The 20,349-nt window shown below is 47.9% G+C and overlaps 1 non-coding gene across 1 annotated transcript; it reads left to right on the forward strand.

Annotated features, from left to right (window-relative positions):
• The first annotated feature begins 13,432 nt into the window (after nucleotides 1–13,432).
• On the forward strand, nucleotides 13,433–13,536 carry LOC135054268 (small nucleolar RNA SNORA23). Its single transcript, XR_010243467.1, has one exon. It is a non-coding gene; the product is annotated as a small nucleolar RNA SNORA23 (small nucleolar RNA).
• The last annotated feature ends 6,813 nt before the right edge of the window (nucleotides 13,537–20,349 follow it).

Below are 20,349 nucleotides of genomic sequence, written 5' to 3' on the forward strand. Positions count from 1 at the left end.
AAATCATAGTACCTATGAAAACAATATAAATAAAATGGTGGCAATTCTGTTCTCCATGGTGGCCACAAAGTGCCTACGGCAGGGGTTCCCAAGCTTGGTCATCAAGTCACCCTAACAGTCCAGGTTTTAAGGATAACCATCCTTGAGCACAGGGGAATTAATTAGTATCTCAGTCATTTTGATTTAACCATCTGTGCTCAGCCATGGATGGTCTTAAAACCTGGACTGTTAGGGTGCCTTGAGGGCTGTGTTTGGGAACCCCTGCGTACAGAACGTACATTGTGGCCACCATGCATAACAGAATTGCCTCCATTTTATTTATCTCGTTTTCAGAGGTACTATGATTTAGAGAGATAAAATGGACGGAGATAAAGTACCATCCAATCAGCTCCTAAATGCCATGTTACAGGCTTTGTTTGAAAAATGACAGTTAGGAGCTGATTGGCTGTTACTTTATCTCTGTAAACTTTCTCTCTCTCCAAGGCTCAATACATACTGTAGACCTCATAATTTAATATCGGCACCTCATAGAGGTGATAATGCTGATTTAGATTACCTTATAACTTCACAATAATGGGTAAGAGACACAGTACGCAATTGGCGTATGGGGTACCGTAAGGGTACGTATTTAGCGTAGCATACGCTAGGCCGTGATCGAGACGCACATGCGGCACGCTCGCTCACAGCTTAATGCGTGGAGTCGAGCACGCTATAGGCGAGTGACTACCGTAATGCTACGCTATCAGCGTAGCGGACGCTCGAGACCACGAGGAGATCACGAGCGGCGCAGACGCTCACAAGATAACAATCAGTAAACCTTGAATGTAACACACAGAAAGGATATTCTTATACTGTAGACCTTGTACTGAAACACTGTAGCGATATAACGCTGCTTAACCTTGTTTACACTAAAGCTGTTTGAGCAATAGAGACGCTCCTATTACCCTCTGCAATATAATGAACACACAATACCGTGCTAAGGATCCAACACCTTTACTAACAAGCTTTTAGTTATATCGAAAAGGGGTAAAACAGTTACAAGTCATACACTACATACTAACATATAAATCTAACAGAATATCTAGACATAAACATACAATAAAGTTACAATCTTAAACTAAACAGAGAGAGAATGTGGCCAATACAGACAAAGAGCGAAATAATCACAGAGAATTACTTACACACACACTGGGAACGATCGCAGCGCAGCCTGGTACCAGCTCCGAGTTAATCAATATGAAAACCGTTTGTGGAGAGAGTGGGAGAGCTGTTCAGGCTGGCTGACCTTATATACACTGAGTACAGTATACTACAAAGAGACCTACAATCTCATTGTTCATTGGACACAGGAATGTCTCCTCGCATCAAAAGGTCATAGGTTAGTTTGAACAGGTGGGCTGTGACTATTACAAACAGCTCAGGTGGGTGGGAATCTCCGGATTCCCGCCGCATGGATAATGAACTGCAAATATAGAATATGTCCAGAAACTACTAATGGTCATAACTACACGCAGGAGTGATTAATCTTTACCTAACCAACACCGTATTATTGCTATTAAAATACTCTTCAGTTAGGTACCAGACACAGCTGTTCAACCTTAATCAGACCCTTTGTACCACGTAAAGAGGGATTCCCAAGTCCGTGAACAAGTCACATTAACCAAACTTACAGTTATCATTAAGGGGAACATTATCTATAAAACGAGCTATTTGGTTCTATTATTAAACAATTGAGTCGCCCGCTAGACGCACACAAAGTCTACCGTAAATGCACATACCACGCGCTCGAGCGCATGGCCGAGGCGCCATCACGCGGCTGCGTGTATCCGCACGCACGGGAGAGAATGTGCACGTGCAGCAGGCACGCGCATGAGGTGCATATATGGCAACGTGCAGCGTGATATTTTTCTGACTTTGACAGAGGTGTGAGGGAAAACCTGTGATGTCGGCACTACTGTAATTGGCCTCCGGGTGGCACTTCTCCTTCTCGCATATTTAGAGTCCACTTTTTGTGTGCAATAAACTCAGTGCATTTTCATCACAATCCTCATTTTTAATGCAGATGTGATACATTTTTTATGACTAAATTAGAGATGTGCGGGTTCAGATTTACTTGGTTTTATTCGGATCTCAAAATCGGCATCTTATTGGCTATGGGCTCTCACATGTTTTGGATAGCCAATAAGATAAATCCAGATGAATCTGAACTTGCGTTAGTTTGGCAAAAATATCAGAGTAAATCTGAATTCGCACATCTCTAGACTAAATTTTTCAGGAAGAATTGCTGCCTGGTTCAGGTCCTCAGGGCGTACTGCGCATGTAAGGCTGTCAGACGGCCCTCGCATCAGTGGAGGGCAAAGGAGAGGGATCTGGAGGGTTCCTCTACAAAAGAAACCCCTATACAGTAGCTCATAGGCTACTATAAGTGAACGCCGTCTTCTGGTAAATCCGATTGCATGGCAACACCCATAGAAACCTATCCTTAATATCTGCAGGTACTCCACAAAAATGAGTGTTTGGGAGATAACGTGCAAATAGAGTTTAATATATGAGCCCCAATGTGAGTTCCCACTTATACTTATAACCCCAGTACAAGTCACCTAAAGTCATCAGAATACTAATGGAAAATTCTGTATAACTCTAAATTTATAATACCTGTGTCTCATAGGTATTATAAATTCAGAGTTATATTTCCCAATAGTATCCTGATGAATTTAGGTGACGATTACAATGGACAAGCTGTCACTTGGGACCAGGAGAGTATTAAGTGAGGAGAGGGCCTGTGCGTAGTCTTTGTCCAGGCCCCCTGTAATCTAGACAGTGGTGCAAGCAATAGACTCTGGTAGTATGCCAGAATCTACTGTGCATACGCAGGTCTCTGGGAAAATTATGTGGCAATCATTATCCCTGCAAATCTTCCCCTGCACATGCACTGATTGCTGGGAAAATAACTGCTGGGCCATTTTTCCAGTGATTTGTGCAGAGCCGGCACTGCCAATGTGGGACTACAGAGAGGTGATTATTAAATAACACTGTTGCACCCATTATAGGTATGCCACTGGTTGAGACTTTTGTCTCAACTGCCGGAATGTTGAAAGGAACAATATCATCGCCACACTAGTCATGTCCCGATTACCAAACACTGAATGTTTGAAGGCACAGTATGTAAGGGCACGAACAGCATTTTGAAAGATGAAGAACTGTGAAGGGCTTCACATTTGATAGGTAAATAAAGTTTCCAGGGACACTGCAGCTTTTAAGCATGTACATTGCAGCTTTATATCTGGTTAGATGTTTTACATTTCCCCTCATGCAGCACATACTGATTTTCCAGGTGCAAATTTTGCACCAAGTATTTGGATTTGCCCCTTACTCTAAACCAGGAGTGGGGAACCTCCGGCCCGCTGCCCTTATATGGCCCGGAGAACCATTTTGTTTGGGTCGGGACCCTGCCAAGGCAGCTGCCGTGTAGAGTCGTCCTCCGCATATGGCATCATGGGAGATGTAGTTTTCTCACACTGTGCACTGTATACAGTGCAAGAAAAGTACATCTCCCATGATGCAGTGCGTATGAGACGGCTTCGGGCGGTGATCATAGTTGTCAATGCAGCTTATAACAAGCAAAATTTATTTATTTTATTATTAGTTTCTTATACAGCGCAGCATATTCCGTTGCGCTTTACAATTACAACAACACTAATAGAAAAAAACTGGGTAAAAATAGACAGACATAGAGGTAGGAAGGCCCTGCTCTCAAGTTTACAATCTACAGGGATCTGGGCTTGGTTTTTTTTTTCAAGTTGATTTATTTTTTTGATGGTTGCTTGTTTCGTTTTTGCCCAGCGTGTATGCACAGCGATGATGTGAACATCACTGGCAGGAAAATAGCTCAGTGCATACACACTGAGCTATTTTGCCTGTGTCCAGCGATGTTCACGGGGGTGAACCACTTTCCACAGTAGGAGACTGTGGAAAGTGTTTCACTCGGCTGTTAAAACAGCCCAACGGATGGCGGTGGCCAGCGATGATGTGGTAGCGCGCATCAGCGCACATCACCCGGCCATAAGCACTGGCCGAGATTGAGCTCAAAGTAGCTCAAAATGCAAAAACTAGGATTTTAATTACCTGCCGGTAGATCCTTTTCTCGTAGTCCGTCGAGGATGCTGGGGTCCATTTTAGTACCATGGGGTATAGACGGTTCCGCAGGAGCCTTCGGCACTTTAAGACTTTTCAACAGTGTGTACTGGCTCCTCCCTCTTGCCCCTCCTCCAGACCTCAGTATAGGAACTGTGCCCGAGGAGACGGACATTCTGGAGAGAGGAATTACTATTAACCATGTGGCGAGATTCACACCAGCTCACACCATCCATAAACAACATGTCGGCTAACATGGCCTTTAACATAAGTCATGCCAACCAGCATGCATAACGCAACAGCAACAGCTGTTAACATCTGTTCACATGAAAACTGTGCAAAAAGATAAACGTAATCAGCAGGAAAAATGAGCACTGGGCGGGCGCCCAGCATCCTCTACGGACTACGAAAAAAGGATTTACCGGCAGGTAATTAAAATCCTATTTTCTCTTACGTCCTAGAGGATGCTGGGGTCCATTTTAGTACTATGGGGATATACCAAAGCTCCCAGTACGGGCGGGAAAGTGCTAATGTTCCTGCAGAACTGACTGATCAAATCTTAGGTCGTCAGCAGCCAAGGTGTCAAGCTTATAAAACTTAGCAAACGTTTTTGCACCTGACCAAGTAGCAGCTCGGCAGATTTGTAAAGCCGAGACACCCCGGGCAGCCGCCCAGGACGAACCCACTTTCCTAGTAGACTGGGCTTTTACCGAAGTCAGTAACGGCAATCCTGCCGTGGAATGAGCGTGCTGAATGGTACCCTTGATCCAGCGTGCAATAGTCTGCTTAGAAGCAGGACCACCAATCTTGTTGGGGTCATAGAGGACAAACAAAGATTCTGTTTTCCTTATCCTAGCCGTTCTTGTAACATAAATCCTCAACGCTCTGACGACATCCAAGGATTTTGAGACGGCCGAGGTGTCAGAAGCCACTGGCACCACCACTGGTTGGTTGATATGAAAAGAAGACACAACCTTTGGAAGAAAGTGCTGACGTGTTCTCAGTTCAGCCCTATCTTCATGAAACATTAAGTAAGGACTCTTGTGTGAGAGAGCTCCTAACTCAGACACCCGTCTGCCTGAGGTCAAGGCCAATAGCATGACCACTTTCCAAGTGAGAAACTTCAACTCTACGTCTTGTAAAGGCTTAAACCAGTCCGATTTAAGGAACTGCAACACCACATTAAGATCCCATGGTGCCGCAGTAGGCACAAAGGGAGGTTGGATGCGCAGAACCCCCTTTACAAACGTCTGGACCTCAGGAAGAGAAGCCAATTGTTTTTGAAAGAAAACTGACAAGGCCGAAATCTGAACCTTGATAGATCCTAATCTCAATCCAGCATTCACACCCGCCTGTAGAAATAGGAGAAGACGTCCTAATTGAAACTCCACCGCAGGAGACTTCTTGGATTCACACCAAGATACATATTTTCTCCAAATACGATGGTAATGTTTTGACGTTATCCCTTTCCTGGCCAGAATAAGTGTGGGAATGACTTAATTGGGAATACCCTTACGGGCTAGCATCTGGCGCTCAACAGCCATGCCATCAAACGCAGCCGCAGTAAGTCCTGATAAACTAACGGCCCCTGCTGAAGCAGGTCCTCGCGAAGAGGAAGAGGCCGAGGATCTTCCAGTAATAACTCTTGAAGATCTGGATACCAGGCCCTCCTTGGCCAGTCTGGTGCAATGAGAATTGCTCGAACTCTTGTTCTTCTGATGATCTTGAGAACCTTTGGAACAAGTGGAAGTGGAGGGAACAGATACACCGACTGAAACACCCACTGGGTCTCTCGACCTGGAACAATATGCCGGAAGCTTCTTGTTGAGACGAGATGCCATCATGTCCACTTGAGGAACGCCCCAACAACTTGTTACCTCCGCAAAGACTTCTGGGTGGAGGCCCCATTCTCCTGGATGGAGATCATGTCTGCTGAGGAACTCTGCTTCCCAGTTGTCCACTCCCGGAATGAAAATTGCCGACAGAGCTTTCGCATGTCTTTCTGCCCAGAGGAGTATCTTTGTCACCTCTGCCATTGCCGCCCTGCTTTTTGTTCCGCCTTGACGGTTTATGTAAGCTGCTGCCGTTACATTGTCTGACTGGATCTGTATGGGACGACCTTGAAGAAGGTGTGCCGCTTGATGAAGGCTGTTGTACACAGCTCTCAAATCCAGAATGTTTATGTGAAAGCGAGTTTCTTGACTTGACCATCTTCCTTGGAAGCTTTCTCCTTGCGTGACTGCTCCCCATCCCCGGAGACTTGCATCCGTGGTCACCAGGATCCAGGCCTGAATCCCGAACCTGCGTCCCTCCAGGAGGTGAGAAATTTGTAGCCACCACAGGAGCGAAATTCTGGCTTTCGCTGACAAGATTATCCTTTGATGCATGTGGAGATGCGACCCTGACCACTTGTCCAGTAGGTCCCACTGGAAGACCCTGGCATGGAATCAGCCATATTGTAGCGCCTCGTAAGCCGCTACCATTTTTCCGAACAGGCGAATGCACTGATGAATTGATACTGTTCTTGGTCTCAAAAGTTGTTTGACCATGCTATGGATCACCTGAGCCTTTTCCACCGGTAGAAATATTCTCTGTATCTCGGTGTCCAGTATCATTCCTAAAAAGGATAATCTCATTGTCGGTTCCAACTGGTATTTTGGAAAGTTGATGATCCAACGGTGCTGTTGAAGCACCTTCAGGGATAATGCTATGTTCTGGAGTAGCTTGTCCCTGGATCTCGCTTTTATGAGGAGATCGTCCAAGTATGGAATTATGTTGACTCCTTGTTTGCGAAGGAGAACCATCATCTCCACCATCACCTTGGTGAATATTCTCGGAGCCGTGGAGAGCCCGAACGGTAATGTCTGGAATTTGTAGTGGCAATCCTGAACCGCAAACCTCAAGTATGCTTGATGTGGCGGGTAAATGGGGACATGCAAGTAAGCATCCTTGATGTCCACTGACACCAGAAATTCCTTTTCTTCCAAGCTGGAAATCACTGCTCTCAAGGATTCCATCTTGAATTTGAATCTTTTCAAATAAAGATTCAGAGAGTTTAGGTTTAAAATCAGTCTGACCGAGCCATCCGGCTTCGGTACCACAAATAGGCTTGAATAAAAGCCTTGGTTCCTTTGTTCGGCAGGAACCAAGACAATTACTTTGTCTTGACATAATTTGTGTATTGCATTCAGGACATTTGTGCTGTCTTGAGCAGAAACTGGCAAGGCTGATTTGAAAAATCGGCATGGGGAAGGTCTTGAAATTCCAACTTGTAACCTTGGGATATTGGGGGTCATTCCGAGTTGTTCGCTCGCTAGCAGATTTTAGCAGCATTGCACACGCTAGGCCGCCGCCCTCTGGGAATGTATCTTCGCTTAGCAGAATTGCGAACGAAAGATTAGCAGAATTGCAAATAGAAAATTCTTAGCAGTTTCTGAGTAGCTTGAGACTTACTCCTACACTGCGATCAGCTCAGCCCGTTTCGTTCCTGGTTTGACGTCACAAACACGCCCTGCGTTCGGCCAGCCACTCCCCCATTTCTCCAGACACTTCCGCGTTTTATCCTGGCACGCCTGCGTTTTTCCACACACTCCCAGAAAACGGTCAGTTTCAGCCCAGAAACACCCACTTCCTGTCAATCACACTCCGATCACTTCAACGATGAAAATATTTAGTTCGGACGTGAGTAAATCTACTAAGTTTTGAGCTAAAATACTTAGCGCATGCGCACTGCGTACCATGTGCATGCGCATTTTCGCCTTAATAGCAGCATAGCGAAAATCAGCAACGAGCGAACAACTCGGAATGACCCCCATTATCTGTAAAATCCAAGGATCCAGGTCTCAGCGAAGCCAGACCTGGCTGAAAAATAGTAGACGTGCCCCCACCCGATCGAACTCCCGCAGAGGAGCCCTAGCGTCATGCTGTGGCTTTTGCAGAAGTAGTTGCTGACTTCTGCTCCTGGGAGCCTGAGGGTGTTGTAGGTTTTCTACCTCTTCCTCTCCCCTTTCCTGTGAAAAAAGGGGGTAGTTTTAGCCTTTTTGTACTTGTTGGGCCGAAAGGACTGCATAGTAGGAGAATTATATACTTTTTTTGGCGGTGCCGTTGCCGACGGCAGAAATGCTGACTTGCCAGATGTAGTAGTTGATATCATAGCATCTAGTTTCTCTCCAAATAGGGCCTCACCATTGTAAGGGAGCGCCTCAAAATTTCTTTTGGATTCTGCGTCAGCATTCCATTGACGGATCCAGAGCGCCCCTGCGGGCTGAAATCGCCATAGCAGAGGCCCGTGAGCCCAGTAAGCCTACGTCCTTCATAGCCTCAACCAAGTAACCTGCAGAGTCTTTGATATGACCTAGAATTTGCAGCATGTCATCTTTATCGACCGTGTCAATATTAACAATCAAGTTATCTGCCCACTTTTCAACTGCGTTACCTACTCACGCAGAAACAATTGTGGGCCTGAGTAACGTACCCATAGCAACATAGATGGACTTTAAAGTGGTCTCTAATTTGCGGTCAGCAGGTTCTTTTAATGAAGCTGACCCCGGGGGCAGGTAAAATGATTTTCTTTGACAACCTAGAGACTGAGGTGTCTATCATTGGGGGTGACTCCCACTTACGCCTATCCTCTTCAGGGAAAGGGTATGCTACCCGCAACCTTTTAGGGATAGCAAATTTCTTTTCTAGGTTAGCCCAGGATTCCTCAATAAAGGTATTTAAGTCTTTAGACGGAGGAAAAGTCACCACCTGTTTTTTATTTAATTTAAAATAATCTTTTTCCTCAGGTGGAGGTGTTGTGTCAGGAAATTCCAACACCTCTTTTATAGCGACTATCATACATTGAATGCTCTTAGCCAGTTTGGGATCTACCCCCCTCAAATCCCCAGTGTCGACGTCAGTGTCGGAATCTGTGTCAGTGTCCCTGTGCATAATTTGGGCCAGGGACCTTTTCTGGGAACTGGAGGGGTCCCGAGTGGATGTTATAGGTGAATCAGCAAATAAAGCATCTTCCACAGACTGTCTCCAATGCTTCGTCTGTTCTTCAGACTCAGAGAATTTCCTTGCTAGTTTAGCCATATTACTCTGCAGCTTTCTCACCCACACAGGCTTAGAACACTCTTGTGCCTCCAAAATGGGTTCCTCTGGAGAACTACTTTCTCTAGACATGGTACACACGTGTACAGTCACACCACTCACACACACGGGAGCTAATGGGGACAGACCTACACTAATGTCTGTTAGAGGCAGGGCCGTCTTTTCGTATGGGCTCAATGGGCTCTTGCCCAAGGGCCCCAGGAGTAAAAGGGCCCTAGGCTGATAGCTGAGGGTCCCCTCTTTCCGGGGGTACCAGATTTTTGAAAATCGGCCCTGGGGAACCGGAGATATCCGACTTCAAAGCAGTGGTCCTCATGCAAGCCTGTTAATTGTTCTTCCCAGCCAGATATCTTGGGTTCTGTCTGACTTAGAGTTTTTATGAGGGTGTACTCCGAAAGCTGGGACTCTCCCCTTTCAGTGTACACTGGCAGCTTGTCTCTATTATTCCCAGAACCAGAGATATCAGCCTTCCAGCAGCTGGTCCCTGCTCCAGCTACACACGCCTAATATGCAATTTTATATTTTTGTTGGTGAATTGCTCTGTCTCCTGACCTCTGGTCCCCAAGTCCCCAGTACCTCCTGAAAGGTGGGAATCTCTAGTTTGTTTTTATCCCATTAAAGCTAAGAAATCTATTTTCAGGAACTGGAGATATCTGCAGTAAAGTAAGCTGCTCTCCCACCAGAAAATTATGACTATTAAGCCCACTCCACTATCCATCCACCCCTCCCCTGTGTATTAAACACACCCCTACCACCCTGGAAGTCATGTACCAGGGCCCCTTCATTCAGCCCAATGCCCCCTTCTACAGTTTAGTGTTCTCTATCCCGCCCCATCTGTGCAGTAAAGGAGTAATTAGCAGAAATTACTGCTCTAGGTCCTACATGCTGAGCAGAAGATAGAACCCCCCCTACCCCCCGCGGGACATCAAAGCTGCTGCTGACAGCACCCCCCAACCCTACCGCTGATGGGTGGGTAGGGGCCCCAGTGCATTGCTGTGCCCAGGGGCCTACACTGCTGTTAAGACGGCTCTGGTTAGAGAGCATAGGGAATTGCCAGTCCACACCACGCGCCCTATATGTATTACATACAATGAATATACATATATACCAAAACAGCGCTTTATATCCAATGTAAAGCCCGCAGACTTCAATAAATTATGTGCTCCCCTCCCCTTCTATAACACCCTGGTACTTGTATCATCGATGTGTGAGGAGAGCAGCCTGTAGGATCAGCGCTCCGGCATCTCTGTGAGGAGAAAATGGCGCCAAATGAGTGTTACAAGCAATTCTGAGGTGAAGCCCCGCCCCCTGTAATGGCGCGGTTCAGTCACAGTGATATTTATACTGGCGGGGGTAGTGTACATCAGCGGCTCACATGTATGTAATTTTGCCAGTGAGAGTAAGGATTTATCATGTCCCTCAGAGCGTGCCACCCCCCCTCCCCACGTGCCCTGCACCCTATGCTGAGAGACATGTTGCTGCGCAGCATCCCGCGCTGCACTGGTACCTTTATACCGCCATGATGACCGGAGGGCCCCTCTCTGCAGGTCTCTGGTTAATACTCACCAGCCTTCTGACTTCTGGCTCTGTTAGGTGGTGGTGGCAGTGCTGTGGGAGTGGGCAGCAGCCAGGCAAGGGCTGTGTTCACTTCAGTACCCTTCAGGAGCTAATCGTGTCCTGTCAGCGGAAGCAGAGCCATTAAACTAACTGAGAAGTTGGTTCCTACTCCCCCCCCTAAGTCCCACGAAGCAGGGAAGCTGTTGCCAGCAGGTTCCCTGTAAAATAGAAAACCTAACAAAGTCTTTTTCAGCAAAACTCAGTAGAGCTTCACTGATGTGCAGCCAGTCTCCCGGGCACATTTTCTAAACTGAGGTCTGGAGGAGGGGCATAGAGGGAGGAGCCAGTTCACACTGTTGAAAAGTCTTAAAGTGCTGAAGGCTCCTGCGGAACCGTCTATACCCCATGGTACTAAAATGGACCCCCAGCATCCTCTAGGACTTAAGAGAACGTGAGTTACTTTGAGCTCAAAATCGGCTAGTGTGTATGAGACTTTAGGAGATTATTCAGAGTTGGTCACATATTTTGCTATTTTAGCAGAACCTGCGACCACCAAAATCGCACGCTGGGGGCCGCCCAGCACAGGGTAAAGCCACCCAGCATGTGTGCTACCGCCTCGCAATGCAATCGCAATTCAAATAGAGATTGACCCCTGCCTATGCAGCATAGCCATCGCTTGTCAATTGTGATGCAAATGCATCCTTCTGGGATGCGATCGCATCCTGATAGCATGCGCAGATGGCTGAAAATCAGTTGTTTGCGATTATTTTTGTCCGTCTGTGTCAGGTTCTGAATAAGGCCCATAATGTCTACCACTGACTGGAGGGGATGTAGTTAATCGGGATCCCGATATTAAGGATCCTGACGCCGAAATCCTAACGGACGGGAATACCGACAGCGCTCACCACGGGTTTTCCCACTCGTGGGTTTCCACAACACCCATAGAGTGGGAATAAAACCTGTGGTGAGAACACACCTTGCGCTTGCCCCGCTGCTGGTATTCTGGCGGCCAGGGTGCCGCTGTTGGTATAATGACAGCTGGCACCCCGTCCACCAGGATATCATTATCATTCCGACTGGGGAACCAGATAGTTACCAGAAGAAAAGTTCAAGAAACTGAAAGCTATCCACTTGACTTCAAGGTCCAGAACTAGTCTTCAGTCCATCCAGCAACACCTGACATTACACTGAGTAGTAGCCAGACATAGCACTAATAATTACATGTATTTTAATTAGAAAAACGAAAAACTTAAGTTGGACTTTTTGGGTGGCATTTTAGGAATGGTTTGGGCTTGTATTGGGCTTATTGTTTAGTCATTAGTCGCTTGTTTTTCATTTCATAGTTGGCAACGCTGGCGGTGATGTGAGGCAGCTTTGAAGAGAGATCTCAATGGAGGTCTGCTCTGCTGGCTACGGGCAGGAGGAATGGCTGTGGCTGTGCTGCGGTGCAGAGTGGATCCAGGACCTGAGCCAGTGGTGTGCGGGGCAGGAGGAATGGCCAGGGCAATAGAGAGCCTGGTTGGGCCCAGGTACTTTGGTACTTTTCAGGGGGCGTGACCTAATCACAAGAGTCGTGGTCATGCACCCTTTAAAAAAAAAGACAGAATAAATTGTATTTTAAGCTCCTCCCTAGCCATACTGCAGTCCAGCACACAGCAGCATAAACCTGGCCTCCAACTGGGCACCTCCATCAGACCTGGGCCCAGGTATTTAGTCTCCTCTACTCTGCACTCTCAGCGCCACTGGGAATGGCTGTGGCTGTGCTGCGGTGCAGAGTGGACCGAGGACCTGGACCAGTGGTGTGCAGGAGTCTGGATGGGACCTGTCCTGCAGTGGTGGGGAGTGCCCTGCTGCCACTATACTGGGGCATTATATTTTTCTGTTATTACTGGGGGTAGTATGTGTGAGCAGCTATTACTGTGCCCATTATGTGGAGAAAGGGTTTTTGTGGGATCCGCACTGGCAGAGCCGGATTAAGGGGGGGGCCCAGGGGGTCAGTACCCCGGGCCCCCCTGTCATAAGGGGCCCCCAGCCAAAGCTGCGCTGCCCCGCTCTGGTGCTGCTGTCCCCTCTCCAGCCTCCGCCACCAGCAGCAGCTCTCCTGGCTGCAGTGGAGGCTGGAGATTGCTGCCTGTATCAATCCCTGATCCGAGCTGCCCATTAGGAGGGAGAGGGAGCCACACGCACAGCCGCGAGCGGGACATAACACACCCGCTGGCAGCGCGGAAACCTCCCTCCCTTGCAGCCGGTAGTCTTCTCCCCACTGCAGCGTGGGGTCTTTGTGCGGGGGTATGCTGCGATTCGGGGGTCGGAGTAGAGGGGACGGAGGTAATATAAGATAATTGTTATAGAATCATGTCATATTGGCTCCACCCCCTCCCCGCCGACCCGCGAATCACGGCATTATTGCCGTGGGGGCGGGGCCTAATGGTGAACTGTGCCCCTGGCTCCCAGCAATATGTCCTGGCTGCGGCATCCTCACCCTTTTTCTCAGGGCAGGCTTTAATGTAAGTGTACGTGTACGCACAGTTTGTGATCTATGTGTGTATGTGTTCTATCTGTGTATACTGTATATATGTGTATATGTTCTATTCGTGTATATGTATGTGTGTATGTATTTGTGTGTATGGGGGTGCATGAGTTCTATGTAATGTGTGTGTGTGTGTGTGTGTGTGTGTGTGTGTGTGTGTGTGTGTACACACACACACACACACACACACACACACACACACACACACACACACACACACACACACACACACTTGTGTGCTTCAAAGGAAACCCCCCTTCCGAATCCTGCTTTCCCCCCTGCGGGGGGTGGTTGCTGGTGGGTGGGCCCCCTGTCTTGTGTGCCCTGGGCCCCCCAAGGGCTTAATCCGGCCCTGCGCACTGGTCAGTGAAAGGTATAGGTAATGTCTTCTGAAAACTGAATTTGTATCACAGAATGTCTTCTGAGTCTGGTAACCATAACCATATAAGATAGACTATCTTTTGGGTTATGTGTGCGTGTTACCTTCAGTGGTGCTCCCCAGAGTCAAGAAATGTCAGAAAAGGGATTTTAGCAATAATTGACAATATAATATTATATATTATTTCTTCTGAATTAGAGTGCTCCCAAACAAAGAGTCTACTTTCCAATCTTCTTTTGGCCCCTTTTGTGCCCATTATGCGTAAGGAGCACTAATGTAAGCATTATGTGTAAAGTCACGCCCACTTTCCTAGGAGACCACAAGCATGGGGGGTTGCTTCAAAAATGGCCCGCAAATGATTTTAAACAAATCCAAATGACCCTTGGCAGAAAAAAGGCTCCCCACCCCTACTCTAAATCAACACATCAGACAGTGAACTGTATTGGTTTGGCATTTCTTGATTGTCAGAACATCTTGCACACTGCCATATTTCTTTGAACGTCTATCATACATTCCTAGAAACAGACTTTAATCAATTTTAGCAACTGTCTTGCCAGCAACAATTTATGAATTACACCGACAAAGAGTTTATTATATATTGAAATGTTGAATACTATACAGTATAGCTGGGAGGCAATCAAGATGCTGGCTGCCGGGATCCTGGCAGTCAGCTTACCGACGCCGGAATCCTGACACCCGGTGAAATACTGGCGGTCGGAATCATGGCCAGCGGCCGGAATCCCCACTCGGGTGGTGGTCCACGCCACCAACTAAGGGGGAATATAACCCTGTGGTGACCCAAGGTCACCTCTGGGCCTGATGCGTGGCGAGCACAGCAAGCCTGCAAGGGGACACGCTGCGCTCGCCGCCGGTATTCTGGCTGTCAGGATCCTGGCGTTGGTCTCCTGATCCGACATCCGGGATATCATACTGAATCCGTATAGCTGTCAACAGTCCAGTTTTTACTAAAGAATTAAGCAGTTTGATAAGAGGCATTGATAAATAAGGGCATGGTCTGGGATTATGGCAGGGGTTGGGGCAGATGAGGTGTGCGGTTAATTTTGTCCTTATTCTTGGCCCTTGAATGCTGTAAGGTGATGAGATGTACAGTAATAATTATACAGTGAAGTTATTGATCCATTGAAAATAGCTTATCCACTATAAGTAATTGACCTATAGAATTTTTGGGAGATAAACAGTATTATAAATAGACATAGTAGATCAGGGGTGGCCAACCAGTCAGAGGCAAAGAGCTAGAAAAGATCTGTAGTCAAGGGGAAGAGCCACTATCATGCGTGGGGGCATGGCCTAGTTGTCACAAAGCCACACCCCATTTTTGTGCGCACACCTTTCGGTATGACGTTTGTAGGAGTATGACCTTGTGTCATAACCCCGTTTTTAGTCATTTTGTACAGTGCCACATACATATAATGCCCCAGTACAGTGCCACATACATATCAAAACGCCAAACTGGTGCCTCCACAGTGCCAGATACATGTATGCCCCCACAGTGCTAGATAAATATATGCCTCCACAGTGCCAGATACATATATGCCCCCACAGTGCCAGATACATATGTGCCCCCACAGTGCCAGATACATATGTGCCCCCACAGTGCCAGATACATATGTGCCCCCACAGTGCCATATACACATGCCCCACAGTTCCAGGTACACATATGCTCCACAGTGCCAGATACATATATGCCCCCAGTGCCAAATAAATATATGCCCCACAGTGGCAGATACATATGTCCCCACAGTGCCAGATACATATGCCCCCACAGTGCCAGATACACATGTCCCCACAGTGCTAGATATGCCCTCAGTGCCAGATACAGATATGCCCCAGTGCCAGATACACATGTCCCCACAGTGCTAGATATGCCACACAGTGCCAGTAATACATATGTCCCACGATCCCAGATATACAACTAGTGCCATATACATATATGCCCCCAGTGCCAGATATGCCCTCAGTGCCAGATACACATGTCCCCACAGTGCCAGATATGCCCCCAGTGCCAGCCACATATGTCCCTGTAGTACCAGATATGCCCCCCGTGCCAGCTACATATGTCCCTGCAGTGCCAGATATGCCCCCCGTGCCAGCTACATATGTCCCTGCAGTGCCAGATATGCCACCAGTGCCAGCCACATATGTCCCTGTAGTGCCAGATATGCCCCCAGTGCCAGCCACATATGTCCCTGTAGTGCCAGATATGCCCCCAGTGCCAGCCACATATGTCCCTGCAGTGCCAGATATGCCCCCAGTGCCAGCCACATATGTCCCTGCAGTGCCAGATATGCCCCCAGTGCCAGCCACATATGTCCCTCCCTGTAGTGCCAGATATGCCCCCAGTGCCAGCCACATATGTCCCTGAAGTGCCAGATATGCCCCCAGTGCCAGCCACATATGTCCCTGCAGTGCCAGATATGCCGCCAGTGCCAGCCACATATATCCCTGTAGTGCCAGATATGCCCCCAGTGCCAGCCACATATGTCCCTGTAGTGCCAGATATGCCCCCAGTGCCAGCCACATATGTCCCTGTAGTGCCAGATATGCCCCCAGTGCCAGCCACATATGTCCCTGCAGTGCCAGATATGCCCCCAGTGCCAGCCACATATGTCCCTGTAGTGCCAGATATGCCCCCAGTGCCAGCCACATATGTCTCTGTAGTGCCAGATATGCCCCCAGTGCCCACTACATATGTCCCCACAGTGCCAGATATGCCCCCAGTGCCAGCCACATATGTCCCTGTAGTGCCAGATATGCCCCCACAGTGCGCTCCCCCCCTGAGCTGCTCACCATGCTGCTGCATATGAGGGGAGGGCCTGCTCCTCAGCCTTACTCTCCAGCGGCGCCGGCAGTGACTATCTTCAGTTCAGTGCCGGGCCGTGAGCCAATCAGAGCTCACGGTCCGGCAGCCAATCAGGACCCTTAGCTGCCGGACCGTGAGCACTGATTGGCTCACGGGCCGGCACTGAATTGAGATGATCACCGCCGCCGGAGGAGACCAAGAAGCCTTTCAGGCTGTGTCGGGCAGCGGTGGCCGGGAGCGGATCGAGCCGCATGCGGAGGATGAAAGAGCCGCATGCGGCTCGAGAGCCGCGGGTTGGCCACCGCTGTAGTAGATCATATAAATATTAGTGATGAGTGGGTTCGGTTCCTCGGAAACCGAACCCCCCCGAACTTCACCCATTTTACACGGGTCCGAGGCATACTCAGATTCTCCCGTATGGCTCGGTTAACCCGAGCGCGCCCGAACGTTATCATCCCGCTGTCGGATTCTCGCGAGATTCGGATTCTATATAAGCAGCCGCGCGTCGCCGCCATTTTCACTCGTGCATTGGAAATGTTAGGGAGAGGACGTGGCTGGCGTCCTCTCCGTTTATTAATAATATTTGTGCTACTGCGTATTGCTTAATTGTGGGGACTGGGGAGCAGCTGTATTATATAGGAGGAGTACAGTGCAGAGTTTTGCTGACCAGTGACCACCAGTATACGTTGTCTGCCTGAAAAACACTCCATATCTGTGCTCACACTGCTTAATTGTGGGGACTGGGGAGCAGCTGAATTATATAGGAGGAGTACAGTGCAGAGTTTTGCTGACCAGTGACCACCAGTATACGTTGTCTGCCTGAAAAACACTCCATATCTGTGCTCAGTGTGCTGCATATATCTGTGCTCACACTGCTTAATTGTGGGGACTGGGGAGCAGCTGTATTATATAGGAGGAGTACAGTGCAGAGTTTTGCTGACCAGTGACCACCAGTATACGTTGTCTGCCTGAAAAACACTCCATATCTGTGCTCAGTGTGCTGCATATATCTGTGCTCACACTGCTTAATTGTGGGGACTGGGGAGCAGCTGTATTATTATATAGGAGGAGTACAGTGCAGAGTTTTGCTGACCAGTGACCACCAGTATACGTTGTCTGCCTGAAAAACACTCCATATCTGTGCTCAGTGTGCTTAATTGTGGGGACTGGGGAGCAGCTGAATTATATAGGAGGAGTACAGTGCAGAGTTTTGCTGACCAGTGACCACCAGTATACGTTGTCTGCCTGAAAAACACTCCATATCTGTGCTCAGTGTGCTGCATATATCTGTGCTCACACTGCTTAATTGTGGGGACTGGGGAGCAGCTGTATTATATAGGAGGAGTACAGTGCAGAGTTTTGCTGACCAGTGACCACCAGTATACGTTGTCTGCCTGAAAAACACTCCATATCTGTGCTCAGTGTGCTGCATATATCTGTGCTCACACTGCTTAATTGTGGGGACTGGGGAGCAGCTGTATTATTATATAGGAGGAGTACAGTGCAGAGTTTTGCTGACCAGTGACCACCAGTATACGTTGTCTGCCTGAAAAACACTCCATATCTGTGCTCAGTGTGCTGCATATATCTGTGCTCACACTGCTTAATTGTGGGGACTGGGGAGCAGCTGTATTATTATATAGGAGGAGTACAGTGCAGAGTTTTGCTGACCAGTGACCACCAGTATACGTTGTCTGCCTGAAAAACACTCCATATCTGTGCTCAGTGTGCTTAATTGTGGGGACTGGGGAGCAGCTGAATTATATAGGAGGAGTACAGTGCAGAGTTTTGCTGACCAGTGACCACCAGTATACGTTGTCTGCCTGAAAAACACTCCATATCTGTGCTCAGTGTGCTGCATATATCTGTGCTCACACTGCTTAATTGTGGGGACTGGGGAGCAGCTGTATTATATAGGAGGAGTACAGTGCAAAGTTTTGCTGACCAGTGACCACCAGTAAACGTTGTCTGCCTAAAAAACACTCCATATCTGTGCTCAGTGTGCTGCATATATCTGTGCTCACGCTGCTTAATTGTGGGGACTGGGGAGCAGCTGTATTATTATATAGGAGGAGTACAGTGCAGAGTTTTGCTGACCAGTGACCACCAGTATACGTTGTCTGCCTGAAAAACACTCCATATCTGTGCTCAGTGTGCTGCATATATCTGTGCTCACACTGCTTAATTGTGGGGACTGGGGAGCAGCTGTATTATTATATAGGAGGAGTACAGTGCAGAGTTTTGCTGACCAGTGACCACCAGTATACGTTGTCTGCCTGAAAAACACTCCATATCTGTGCTCAGTGTGCTGCATATATCTGTGCTCACACTGCTTAATTGTGGGGACTGGGGAGCAGCTGTATTATTATATAGGAGGAGTACAGTGCAGAGTTTTGCTGACCAGTGACCACCAGTATACGTTGTCTGCCTGAAAAACACTCCATATCTGTGCTCAGTGTGCTGCATATATCTGTGCTCACACTGCTTAATTGTGGGGACTGGGGAGCAGCTGTATTATTATATAGGAGGAGTACAGTGCAGAGTTTTGCTGACCAGTGACCACCAGTATACATTGTCTGCCTGAAAAACACTCCATATCTGTGCTCAGTGTGCTGCATATATCTGTGCTCACACTGCTTAATTGTGGGGACTGGGGAGCAGCTGTATTATTATATAGGAGGAGTACAGTGCAGAGTTTTGCTGACCAGTGACCACCAGTATACGTTGTCTGCCTGAAGAACACTCCATATCTGTGCTCAGTGTGCTGCATATATATGTGCTCAAACTGCTTAATTGTGGGGACTGGGGAGCAGCTGTATTATATAGGAGGAGTACAGTGCAGAGTTTTGCTGACAGTGACCACCAGTATACGTTGCCTGCCTGAAAAACACTCCATATCTGTGCTCAGTGTGCTGCATATATCTGTGCTCACACTGCTTTATTGTGGGCACTGGGGACCACCAGTATATTATGTAGGAGGAGTACAGTGCAGAGTTTTGCTGACAGTGACCACCAGTATATATAGCAGTACGGTACGGAAGGCCACTGCTCTACCTACCTCTGTGTCGTCAAGTATACTATCCATCCATACCTGTGGTGCATTTCAGTTGTGCGCAGTATATATAGTAGTAGGCCATTGCTATTGATACTGGCATATAATTCCACACATTAAAAAATGGAGAACAAAAATGTGGAGGTTAAAATAGGGAAAGATCAAGATCCACTTCCACCTCGTGCTGAAGCTGCTGCCACTAGTCATGGCCGAGACGATGAAATGCCATCAACGTCGTCTGCCAAGGCCGATGTCCAATGTCATAGTTGAGAGCATGTAAATTCCAAAAAACAAAAGTTCAGTAAAATGACCCAAAAATCAAAATTGAAAGCGTCTGATGAGAAGCGTAAACTTGCCAATATGCCATTTACGACACGGAGTGGCAAGGAACGGCTGAGGCCCTGGCCTATGTTCATGGCTAGTGGTTCAGATTCCCATGAGGATGGAAGCACTCATCCTCTCGCTAGAAAAATTAAAAGACTTAAGCTGGCAAAAGCACAGCAAAGAACTGTGCGTTCTTCTAAATCACAAATCCCCAAGGAGAGTCCAATTGTGTCGGTTGCGATGCCTGACCTTCCCAACACTGGACGGGAAGAGCTTGCGCCTTCCACCATTTGCACGCCCCCTGCAAGTGCTGGAAGGAGCACCCGCAGTCCTGTTCCTGATAGTCAAATTAAAGATGTCACTGTTGAAGTACACCAGGATGAGGATATGGGTGTTGCTAGCGCTGGGGAGGAAATTGACAAGGAGGATTCTGATGGTGAGGTGGTTTGTTTAAG

Source organism: Pseudophryne corroboree, chromosome 2 (assembly GCF_028390025.1).
Source record: "Pseudophryne corroboree isolate aPseCor3 chromosome 2, aPseCor3.hap2, whole genome shotgun sequence".
Lineage (NCBI taxonomy): Eukaryota > Metazoa > Chordata > Amphibia > Anura > Myobatrachidae > Pseudophryne > Pseudophryne corroboree.